Source organism: Symphalangus syndactylus, chromosome 7 (genome assembly GCF_028878055.3).
Source record: "Symphalangus syndactylus isolate Jambi chromosome 7, NHGRI_mSymSyn1-v2.1_pri, whole genome shotgun sequence".
NCBI classification, from domain to species: domain Eukaryota; kingdom Metazoa; phylum Chordata; class Mammalia; order Primates; family Hylobatidae; genus Symphalangus; species Symphalangus syndactylus.
The window spans coordinates 32,315,858-32,327,432 of NC_072429.2; the positions used below are offsets into that span (position 1 = coordinate 32,315,858).

The window sequence follows — 11,575 nt, forward strand, 5'->3', positions numbered from 1 at the left end:
AGAGATGTGGTACTAAAGGAATGAGAAGCTGCCGGCCACTGCATAACCCTCAGGCTCGCTCCTATCATCTCTGCCAGGAAAAATCAGACTCGGACCGATCTTTGATAATGACACTAAAATATAAAACAAAAGTGGTATCTGTGGAGTGCTTACTTAGAGTCAGGCACTTTCTAGGTGTCCTAGATAGTTTATTCTTCACAGCTACCTATGAGGTGGATACTATTAGTATTCCCATTTTATGGATGTGGCAACTGAGGTAGAGAGGGGGCTGATTAGTAATTTGCCTAAGGTCTCACAGCCAGAAAGAGGTTAGAGAGGGAGTCAAACCCAGGTTCTTTTTTTTTTTTTTTTCTGAGACAAGGTCTTGCTCTGTCATCCAGGCTGGGGTGCAGTGGTGCAATCTCAGCTCACTGCCACCTCCATCTCCTGGGTTCAAGTGATTCTCCTGCCTCAGCCTCCTGAGTAGTTGGGATTACGGGCATGCACCATCACACTGGCTAATTTTTTGTATTTTTAGTAGAGACGGGGTTTCACCATGTTGGCCAGGCTGGTCTCAAACCCCTGACGTCAAGTGATCCCCTGACCTCAGCCTCGCAAAGTGCTAGGATTACAGGTATGAGCCACCACACCTGGCCCAAACCCAGGCTTTTAATCACTATGCTATAGCTCCTCTCAGGTGCCTCATTTTACAAATGAGGAAACTGAGGCCCAGAGAGGCAGAGTGTGTGGCCCACACAGTGGACCAGTGTGCCACACAGTGAAGCAGTGGCAAAGCAGGCACTAGGACTCAGGCATCCAGATGCCAGGCTTTGAGGCTCCTCAGTGCCCCCATTGGGCAGGCCGTCGGACTGTGTGGAGGGCACCTGGGCAGCTCGAGTCTCCACTCCTCCGCAGCCTGTTGGCAGAGAAGCCAGGAAGGGGAGCAAAGAAGGTAGTTCATGAAATGCCTGCTCCCTTAGCCCCAGGGCACTGCGCCCTGCTCTAAATCCTGTGTAATTTAAGGCAAATGTAATCCATATGGCTCTGATTCATTTACACTTAAATCTTCAAAATATTGTGTTTTAAGAGCTGTGACTTACAAAGCCTTCAGAACCTGTTAAATAAGATTCAGCTCCCCCATCCCTCCTCCCCTCCCACCCCCAGTCCAGCCTCTCTCCCCTTCCCCCATCTCAACTGAGGCGCACAACAGCATCTGGCAGGCTGTAAAGAAACTCAGGTTCAGACTTGGAAACTTGCAGTCATCAGGATGTTTAAAGTGGCACTATTTGTAAACCTAAAAAATTGGAAACAATTTAAACGTCCATCAAATTCATACAATGTAATACCACACGGTAGTGAAAACAAATAAGACCTTCACATATCAAAATGGACGGATCTCACAGACATATTGCTGAGAAAAAAAACATGCTGCAGGTTAATTCGTAATGAGATACCAATTATACAAAATTTTGTTTGTTTTTGTTTGTTTATTTTTTTGAGACAGAGTCTTGCTCTGTTGCCCAGGCTGGAGTGTAGTGGCTCGATCTCAGCTCACTGCAACCTCTGCCTCCTGGGTTGAAGTGATTCTCACGCCTCAGCCTTCTGAGTAGCTGGGATTACAGGTGCCCGCCACTATGCCTGGCTAATTTTTTGTATTTTTAGTAGAGACGGGGTTTCCCAAGTGCTGGGATTACAGGCGTGAGCCACCGTGCCTGGCCTATTTTTTTCTTTTTTCCCTGTGACCCAGGCTGGAGTGCAGTGGCACAATGATAGCTCACTGCAGCCTCTAACTCCTGGGCTCAAGGGATCCTCCTGCCTTCCAGCCTCCTGAGTAGCTGCAGCTACAGGACCACCTATACCGGCTTTTTTCATTCTCTCTCTATCTCTCTCTTTAATATATATTTAGAGATACATGTAGATAATGTGAGTAGATGGGTGTTTACTATGTTATTTGTCCTTTTTATAAGTTCGAAAAAATACATAACCAAAATTTCAAAAGATCCTAGACTTAGTGTCACCAAAACAAGTTACCTTTTGTATTAACAAGTTCAATTTCCTCATTTCACAGAAAGGAAGAAGGGAGTAATTTAATATTTATTAAATACATAACACTTAATGAATGCTTACTAGCCAGGCACACCCTCATTTCATTGAGCTCCACACCAGCTAATGTAGCATGTGCTAAACAATGTTGACATGGTTTGGATGTTTATCCTGTCCAAATCTCATGTTGAAATGTGACCTCCAATGTTGGAGGTGGGGCCTAGTGGGAGGTGATTGGATCATGGCGGCAGGTCCCTCATGAATGGTTTAGTGTCATCCTGTGGGTGATGGGTGAGTTTTTGCTCAGTTAGTTCACACGAGATCTGGTTGTTTAAGAGTATCTCACTCCACCCTTGCCCCACTTGCTCCTGCTCTTGCCACGTGACCACCTGTTCTCCCTTCGCCTTCTGCCATGATTGGAAGCTTCCTGAGGTTCTCAACAGAAGCAGATGCTGAAGCCATGCTTATTCAGCCTGCAGAACCATGAACCAATTAAACCTCCTTTCTTTATAAATTACCCAGTCTCAGGTACTTCTTTATAGCAATACAGAAACATATAATAAAAATATACTGTTGTTTTCATTTTACAGATGAGGAAACAGGCCCAGAAACATCTTCGAGGTCATGCAAATTGTAAACCAAGCTGATTTGTAAGAATACAAATCGCGGCATTCTCTTTCCCAGCCTTACACACGGGATCGCATTCTGTTGATCTGGGTGTTGTTATTTGTTCTTTCCCTACAGTTCTTTGAATTACATTTCATTTTTACTAATTTTACTGATGAAGAAAGAGGCTCAGAGCAGTCAAGTGGCCTGCTAAGGGTTATTCTGGAGTTAATCCGTTGTTCAGGGAGCCTCCTGGCTCCTTGCACAGTGCTTTTTCCATATCAGGCTTTGTCTGGAAGAAGATGACCATATTTACCATTACATTTTACGCTTTTGAAGTTCTGTGCAATTTGTTTACTTCCAATGGGAATAAAGCCCCACGAGTTGCTTTGGCTGGGTCTAGGGCACAGAGCTATATGGAAGGAGGGAACCTGGTAAACCTTGGGTCTTGTGGTCAAGGGAGCCATCCTCAACTCCACTTTCATTCATGCCCCATATCCAATCTCTATCAGTCACAGTCCCTGCAGGAAAAAGGTGGCACACTCAAACAGGAGAGTTTAATAACTGGACTCTACATAAATCTATGTACAGAGTTGAGGAAAAGTAACAGGTTACACTGCAGTCCTCTGGGACTGGCACGAGCTGGGAGCTGTTAGCACCTCGGTCTGGGGGGCCAAGGGTAGAGGCCATTATCCAACCCACAGGAGCAGCTTTTCTGGAGTGGGCTGCCTGATTCGAGGCGCTCAGCCAAACCAGCAAGGAGGGAGTCAAGGAAATATACCCCCACCTCACACTCCTCCTGCCTTCAGATCCCTTGCCAGTACTCCTTTTGGCCAAACCAAGTGGGAAACAGAGAGCAAAAGAGATTATTGATGCAGTTCACACAGGTCACCTCCCAGGGCACAGAGCCGGGTGGGAGGAGCTGGACAGTGAGTCCAGAGGGGCAATCAGAGACATCCACACATCCCACAGTGGGTCTGGTTTTCCTTCAAACCCCTGCAGACTCTGACCATTTCTTACCACTTCCACAGCTGGTTCCTGGTCTGAACCACAATCCCCTTCACTGGATCACTGCAATAGGCTCCCAGCAGGTCTCCCAGCTTCTCCAATCTGTTCTTAACTTAGCAGTCAGAGTCATTCTTGTAAATTGTAAAGTCAGGCCATGTCACTTCTGTGCTCAGTGCCCTCAAAGTAAGAGAAAAAGTCAAAGTCCTTACAATATTTCACAAGGCCCTGCACAATCTGTCATTTCCCCACCACCTCTTGACCTCATGTCCTCATTTTTCTCCATTCCTCACTCTGCTGCAGCCATACTATCCTCTTTTTTTTTTTTTGAGACAAAGTCGTCTCCCTCTGTCACCCAGGCTAGAGTGCAGTGGTGCAATCTCAGCTTGTCTGGAAAAAGCCCTCCTGGGTTTAAGTGGTTCTCCTGGCTCAGCCTCCCGAGTAGCTGGGACTACAGGCACGTGCCACCACGTGCTAATTTTTTTTTTTTTTTTTTGTATTTTTAGTAGAGATGGGGTTTCGCCATGTTGGCCAGGCTAGTCTTGAACACCTGACCTCAGGTGATACACCACCTCGGCCTCCCAAAGTGCAGGGATAATAGACGTGAGTTGCCATGCCCGGCCTCCTTTGCTCTTCTTTGAATACACCAAGAAAGTTCATGCTTTAGGGCTTTGCTGATCCCTCTGCCTGGAATGTTCTCCCTTCCTCCTCCATCAAGCTTTTACTCAAGTGTCTCCTGCCCAATGAGACCTACTCTGACACCCCTTTGTAACATTGCAAACTGGCCCTACCTCCACATTCCTGATCCCAATAACCCTGCTCTAATTTTCTTTTCCTCATATCACTTGAAATCTTTTAACATGCCAAACAATTTACTTGTTACTGTTTTTTTTTTTTTGAGATGGAGTCTCTTGACCTCATGTCCCCATTTTTCTCCATTCCTCACTCTGCCGCAGCCATACTATCCTCTTTTTTTTTTGAGACAAAGTCATCTCCCTCTGTCACCCAGGCTGAAGTACAGTGGCGTGATCTCACCTCACTGCAACCTCTGCCTCCCGAGTTCAAGTGATTCTCCTGCCTTGGACTCCCGAGTAGCTGGGATTACAGGCAGTCGCCACCACATCCATCTAATTTTTTTTTTTTTTTTTTTTAGTAGAGACGGGGTTTTACCATGTTGGTGAGGATGGTCTCGATCTCCTGACCTCGTGATTTGCCTGCCTTGGCCTCCCAGAATGCTGGGATTACAGGCGTAAGCCATTGCGTCCGGCCTATTTATTACATTAATTGTCTGTCTCTTCCCACTAGAAAGCAAGTCTTAAGAGTCTAGAGCTCTGTTTTGTTCATCAGTATGTATCTCCAGAACGTGGGAAATAGTAAGTAGGTGTTCAATACATAATTACTGAGTGCTGTTGAATGAATAAAATGAGATTGAAAAAAGATTAACTTGGAGATTTTCCAATTAGAAAAGGGAAGAGAATGGGTAGATCCAGTGAGATTAGAGGGTCCTATATAAATGAGCAGCAGAAAAAAAAAAAACAGTTAACATGGATTTATTGATCATCTACTATATACCTGTTAAAAGTAGTGAAAATATAATTTAAAAATAAGACCAGACGTGGTGTCTCATGCCTGTAATCCCAGCACTTTGGGAGGCTGAGGCAGGAGGATCACTTGAGTCCAGGAGTTTGAGATCATCCTAGGCAACATAGGATTTTTTTTTATTTTTTTGAGACGGAGTCTCACTCTATCGCCCAGGCTAGAGTGCAGTGGCGCAATCTCAGCTCACTGCAACCTTCCACCTCCCAGGTTCAAACGATTCTCCTGCCTCAGCCTCCTGAGTAGCTGGGATCACAGGCGCACACCATCATGCCTGGCTACTTCCTTTATATTTTTAGTAGAGACGGGGTTTCACCATGTTGGTCAGGCTGGTCTCAAACTCCTGACCTTGTGATCTGCCCGCCTTGGCCTCCCAAAGTGCTGGGATTACAGGCATGAGCCACCACACTAGGCCGGAAGACTCCATCTTAAAAAAAAAAAATTATCCAGGCTTGGTGGCACGCACCTGTAGTCCCAGCTACTTGGGAGACTGAGGTGTAAGGATTGCTTCACCCTGAGGGGTCAAGACTACAGTGAGCCGTGATAGCGCCACCACACTCTAGCTAGGGTGACAGAGAGAGATTCTGTCTCAAAATAATAATAATTAATATACCATTTGTAAGTGGTAACAAAAACTGTAGAGTATCTAGGAAGTATTTGAGGATACATAAGACCTGTATGGAAAAAAATTGAAGCCTCAAATAAAAAACAGAGAATATAATAAAAATGAGAAAGATATACTGTACTCTTGGGAGGAATAAGTCAATAGCACAAAAAATTAATTTTCTCCAAATTAATCTATCAATTCAATTTAATCGCATTCAAAATGGAATAGTTTTTTTCTGGGAAGCTGATACACTTACTGTAAAATGTTTGTGGATAATAAAGATCTACAAGATAGAATAAAGGGAAGGGGAGGTACCTGCCCCACTAGATGCTAAGGCATATTACAAAGCCATAGAAATAGTGATATTGGTACAAGATCAGATGAATCAGTGAAACACAAGATCAATGGAACAGAATAAAGAGGTCAGAGATGGTTCCACATGGAAACTTAATATATGTAATGATGTTACCCCAGATCATTGAAGGAGGATAATCATTCTTCCTCCCCCAATGATCTGGGGTAAAGTCTTTATATTTAGTAGTAGGTTCTATTGGAAACACTGGCTCCTAAGTAAGGAAAATTAGACTGGATTTCTATTTGACACCACATTCAAAAGTGAACTTCAAATAGAGTGAAACCTTAAATGTAAAAGGTAATACTATAAAATTAATAGAAGAAAATGTAGCATATCTTTGGGATCTAGAGGACTTTCAACTTTTGGTAAAGAAAGAGTAGCTTGTATTGGGCTGATTCTCCTGTCAATAACATTATAGACTCTCAACAGAATATAATAAATGACTATTTGAAGACACTGGAGAATGACTAAAAGCAGGCAGAAACTGTATGTATATAATTGTAGAAAGAAGGAAAAGTGTACTGGGTGTGATCTACTTTTATCTGGCTTTTACCTTGAGGTCGCTCACCATTTGAGTAGTCTATGGGGTGGAGCTCATGCAGAAAGTGGCAGTCTTATTGGGCTTGTAGAGTCAGAAGGGTGCAAGTTTGCGAGAGCAGCTGGAACTTGAGGGGGGAAATCACAGAATAAGCCACAGAAGAAAGAATCCCCAAATACATACAAAAATTTCCTTCTAATTTATAGCCATCCCCTGAACTGGTCATATGCAGGGTAAGATTCCAAAAAAACTCCTGGGAAAACAACAGCTGGAAGGCTGAAAGAACTGAGCAGAAATTTCAGCAGCTGCTCTGCCCTGGGAATATAGTTTACAGTTAAAATTCTGCCAAATTGGAGAGACTTGGCAAACACTCCTGGCTTTTGATTGACACCCCAGAAGGGGCATCAGACCTTAGGGGTTGAGACCATGTCCCAGGACTAAGGGTTGCACCCTAGAACTACTGGCAAACTCAAATAGACTTTCCTTAACAAAGGCTAAAACCAAGCCACCACAGGGTCAAGGTGATCTGCAGCAATCTGAGTCTCTGCTAGAATGAAACTGAACACTTTTCAATCTGAGGGCCTTGTCAAATTCAATGCACAAAGAAAAAACAGCAAGATAGTTACTCAACATTTTTTAATCCACGAGCCTTAGTGAACTAACAGCATAAAGAAAAATCAACAAGTCTGGGCATGGTGGCTCACGCCTGTAATCCCAGCACTTTGGGAGGCTGAGGCAGGTGGATGACTTGAGCCCAAGAGTTTGAGACCAGCCTGGGTAACATGGTGAAACCCCATCTTTCCAAAAAAAAAGAAAAAAATTAACAAAATGCATCATGATTATCAAAGATAAGGAGAAAATCTTAAAATCAGCCATGGGGAAAAAAAACCACATTATATATAGGGGATGATAAAGATAATGATAAGAATATTGGTTGAGTTGACTTTTCATGAGGAACAATTGAGGCCAGAAGACAATGGAACAATATGCTCAATTTGTTGGAAAAAAAAAAAAAAGTCAAGTTAGAAGTCTATGTTGACCATAAACATCTCTTTTTTTTTTGAGACTGAGTCTTGCTCTGTTGCCCAGGCTGGAGTGCAGCGGCATGATCTTGGCTCACTGCAACTTCCACCTCCCAGGTTCAAGCGATTCTCCTGCCTCAGCCTCCTGAGTAGCTGGGACTACAGGCACGTGTGACTAAGCCAGGATTAGCTGGGATTACAGTTGCACGCCACCACACCTGGCTCATTTTTTTTGTATTTAGTAGAGATGGGGTTTTGCCATGTTGGCCAGGTTGGTCTCAAACCCCTGCCCTCACATGATCCACCCGCCTTGGCCTCCTCCCAAAGTGCTAGGATTACAGGCGTAGCCACCATGCCCGGCCTGACCATAAACATCTTTATAAAATTGAGGGGAAATATAAGCATCTTCAAATAAGCAAATACTGTTAGAATTTATCACCAGCAGACCTGCACCATAAGAAATTCTAAGGAAGTTTTTCAGGCTTAAGGGAAAACTCAGGCCAGATGAAAAATCACACATATAGGATGAAATGAAGACTGTTAGAAATGGTAAATATGTAAGTTAATATAAAAATTATTTTCTTAAATTATTTAAAATTCATTTAATAATTTTAAAGCAAAATTAATGACAGCTTATTGTGGGATTTATAATATATGTAGAAGGAAGCTATATGATAGTAAAGAAGAGGAGAGGGAGTATGAATGTAACTAAGATAAGATTCTTACCTCACATGTGAAGTGGAATAATATCAATTTTAAGAAAGCATGTGGGCCGGGCACGGTGGCTCATGACTGTAATCCCAGAACTTTGGGAGGCTGAGGCAGGAGGATGACCTGAGGTCAGGAGTTCAAGACCAGCCTGGCCAACATTGTGAAACCCCATCTCTACAAAAATACAAAAATTAGCCAGGCCTGATGGCAGATGCCTGTAATCCCAGCTACTCGAGAGATTGAGGTGGGAGAATCACTTGAACCCAGGAGGCGGAGGTTGCAATCAGCCAAGATCACGCCATTGTACTCCAGCCTGGTGACAGAGAGAGACTGCATCTCAAAAACAAAAACAAAAAACAAAGAGTGTGATAAGTTATGGATGTAATTCTTAGAGCCATCATTTAAAAAATATACAGTGGCAGCAGTTCCGGTTAGGAGGCTGAGTTTGTTTACGTTGCTTACAGATTTAGCTGCTTCTTTACCCAGCTCCAGCTCCAAGATGGGGAAATCCTTCACCAACTTCCTGTGCAAGAAGGATTTTCATCTTGCCTCCAAATCCGATATCAAAAAAGTATGGATGGCAGAACAGAAAATATCATATGATAAGAAGAAACAAGAAGAATTAATGCAGCAATATCATAAAGAACAAGAATCATATGATAACAGATTGCTTATGGGAGATGAACGTGTTAATAATGGCCTTAATTTCATGTATGAAGCCCCACCAGGAGCTAAAAAAGAAAACCAAGAGAAAGAAGAAACAGAAAGAGAGACTGAATACAAATTTGAATGGCAGAAAGGAGCCCCATGAGAAAAATATGTCAAAGGTGACATGAACATCAGAGAGCAGCCCTGTGGGCATTAAATGTCACCAATGGGGTCATGTCAACACAGATCAAGAATGTCCTTTGTTTGGTCTTTCTGGAATCAATGCAAGTTTGGTTCCCACTGACGTCTCAGGGCCATCGATGCACCCCTTGGAGCTAATAGCGAAGATGAGAAACAGTGGGTTTGCACTGAAACGAAATGTACTGGGGAGAAACTTGAACGCAAATGATCCATCAAAGGAGTATGTTGCAAGTGAGGGTGAAAAATATCCAGAAGTTGAATGTTTAAAGTCACTAGCAACTAAACAAAAACAGAAACTTTTCAGGAAATTAGATCGACTAGAGAAGAAAAAGAAAAGAAAAAGATAGAAAAAAGAAAAAGTTTCAGAAGAGCAGAAGTAAACACAGAAAACATAAATCCTCTTCCTCCTCCTCCTCCTCTTCCTCTACTAAGACTTTAGAAAGCAGTAGTGAGAGTGAGAGTGACAATAAAGAAAAAAAAATAGGAAGAAAAGAAAGAAAAGCAAGTGTTCAGGGCATAACAACAGTGATTCTGAAGTGAAGGACCATTCTAAGAAGAGAAAACTTCATGAAGAACTTTCTAGCAGTCACCATAACCAGTAAAAAGCCAAGGAAAAGCTCAGGTTCTTAAAACACGAGAGTTCTAGGGAGGATAGCAAATGGAGCCATTCCGATTCTGACAAAAAGTCCAGAAGCCGTAATTACAGCCCAGAGAAGAGAGGCTCTGAAAGAAATGGGAGTTCAAGACCAGCCTGGCCAACATGGAAGGCAAAACAGCCTGTAATACAGCACTTTGGGAGGCCAAGGCAGGCAGATCACGAGGTCAGGTGATTGAGACCATCCTGGCTAACACAGTGAAACCCTTTCTCTATTAAAAATACAAAAAATTAGCTGGGTGTGGTGGTGGGTGCCTGTAGTCCCAGCTACTTGGGAGGCTGAGGCAGGAGAATGGCATGAACCTGGGAGGCGGAGCTTGCAGTGAGCCGAGATTGGGCCACTGCACTCCAGCCTGGGGGACAGAGCGAGACTCCTTCTCAAAAAAAAAAAAAAAAAACCCAAAAAACCTAATTTTAATTACTCATCTCTGTAAACTGTCGATGCAAGTACAAAACTACATGAGTACCATAAGAATGAATTTTGCAAATATTTGTAAGTAAGCTATTTTGGGGCTGTAGAAATATTTTCTGTTGGTAACTGTTTCTTGTGCCCTATACCACATAAAAACCACATATAACTCTGTGACATTTTCTTTGTTCTGAAACATCATTAAAAGAATGACAGTAAAAATATATATATACATACATATATATGTATATGTATATACATGTGTGTGTATATATACATATACAGTGTCATATAGCTAAAAAGTCATTAGAGTAAACTAGATGGGGTTCTTAAAAAGTACTTAATTAGACCAAGAAAGCAGGAAAAAGAGAACAAAGAACAGAAGGAACAAATGGAAACTGACAACATACTAGACTTAAGACTTAACCCCAAACTTTTTTTTGAGAGGGAGTCTCACTCTATTGCCCAGGCTGGAGTGCAGTGGTACAATATCAGCTCACTGCAACCTCTATCTCCTGGGTTCAAGTGATTTTTCTGTCTCAGCCTCCTGAGCAGTTGAGATTACAGGTAAGTGCCACCATGCCTGGGTAATTTTTGTATTTTTAGTAGAGACAGGGTTACGCCACGTTGGCCAGGCTGGTCTTGAACTCCTGACCTCAAGTGATCCGCCCACTTCGGCCTTCCAAAGTGCTAGGAACGAGCATGAGCCACCATGACTGGCCAACCCCAAACTTATTTACAGTTACATTAAATGTACAGTAAGAGGCGGAGATTTTCAAAGTGAATAAAAAGAGGCAAGACTCAACTATATGCTGTTTATAAGATAGTCACTTTAAATTTAAATATAGAGACATGTTGAACATAAAATGATGAAACACAATATATCACAAAACTATGCATAAGGAAACTAGTATGACTATATTAATATCAGACAAATTACATTTCAAGACAAAAAGTATTACCAAAAACAGTCATTTTATAGATAGAAAGTTAAAATCATCATGATGATATAATAATTCTCAATGTGTACACAACTAGTAGCAAACCTTTAAAATGCAAAAAACAAAAAGAGACAATCAAAGTGAGAAATAAGAGAAATCCACAAATATGTAGGTGATGTTAATATTTCTTTCTTTGTAATTGATAGAATAAGCAGACAAATCAATCAGTAAGGAAATAGAATATTTGAATACATGATCA

General features: G+C 42.3%; 1 pseudogene; it reads left to right on the forward strand.

Moving 5' to 3' along the window:
* The first annotated feature begins 8,889 nt into the window (after positions 1 to 8,889).
* LOC129485720 (corepressor interacting with RBPJ 1-like) lies at positions 8,890 to 9,851 on the forward strand (annotated as a pseudogene).
* The last annotated feature ends 1,724 nt before the right edge of the window (positions 9,852 to 11,575 follow it).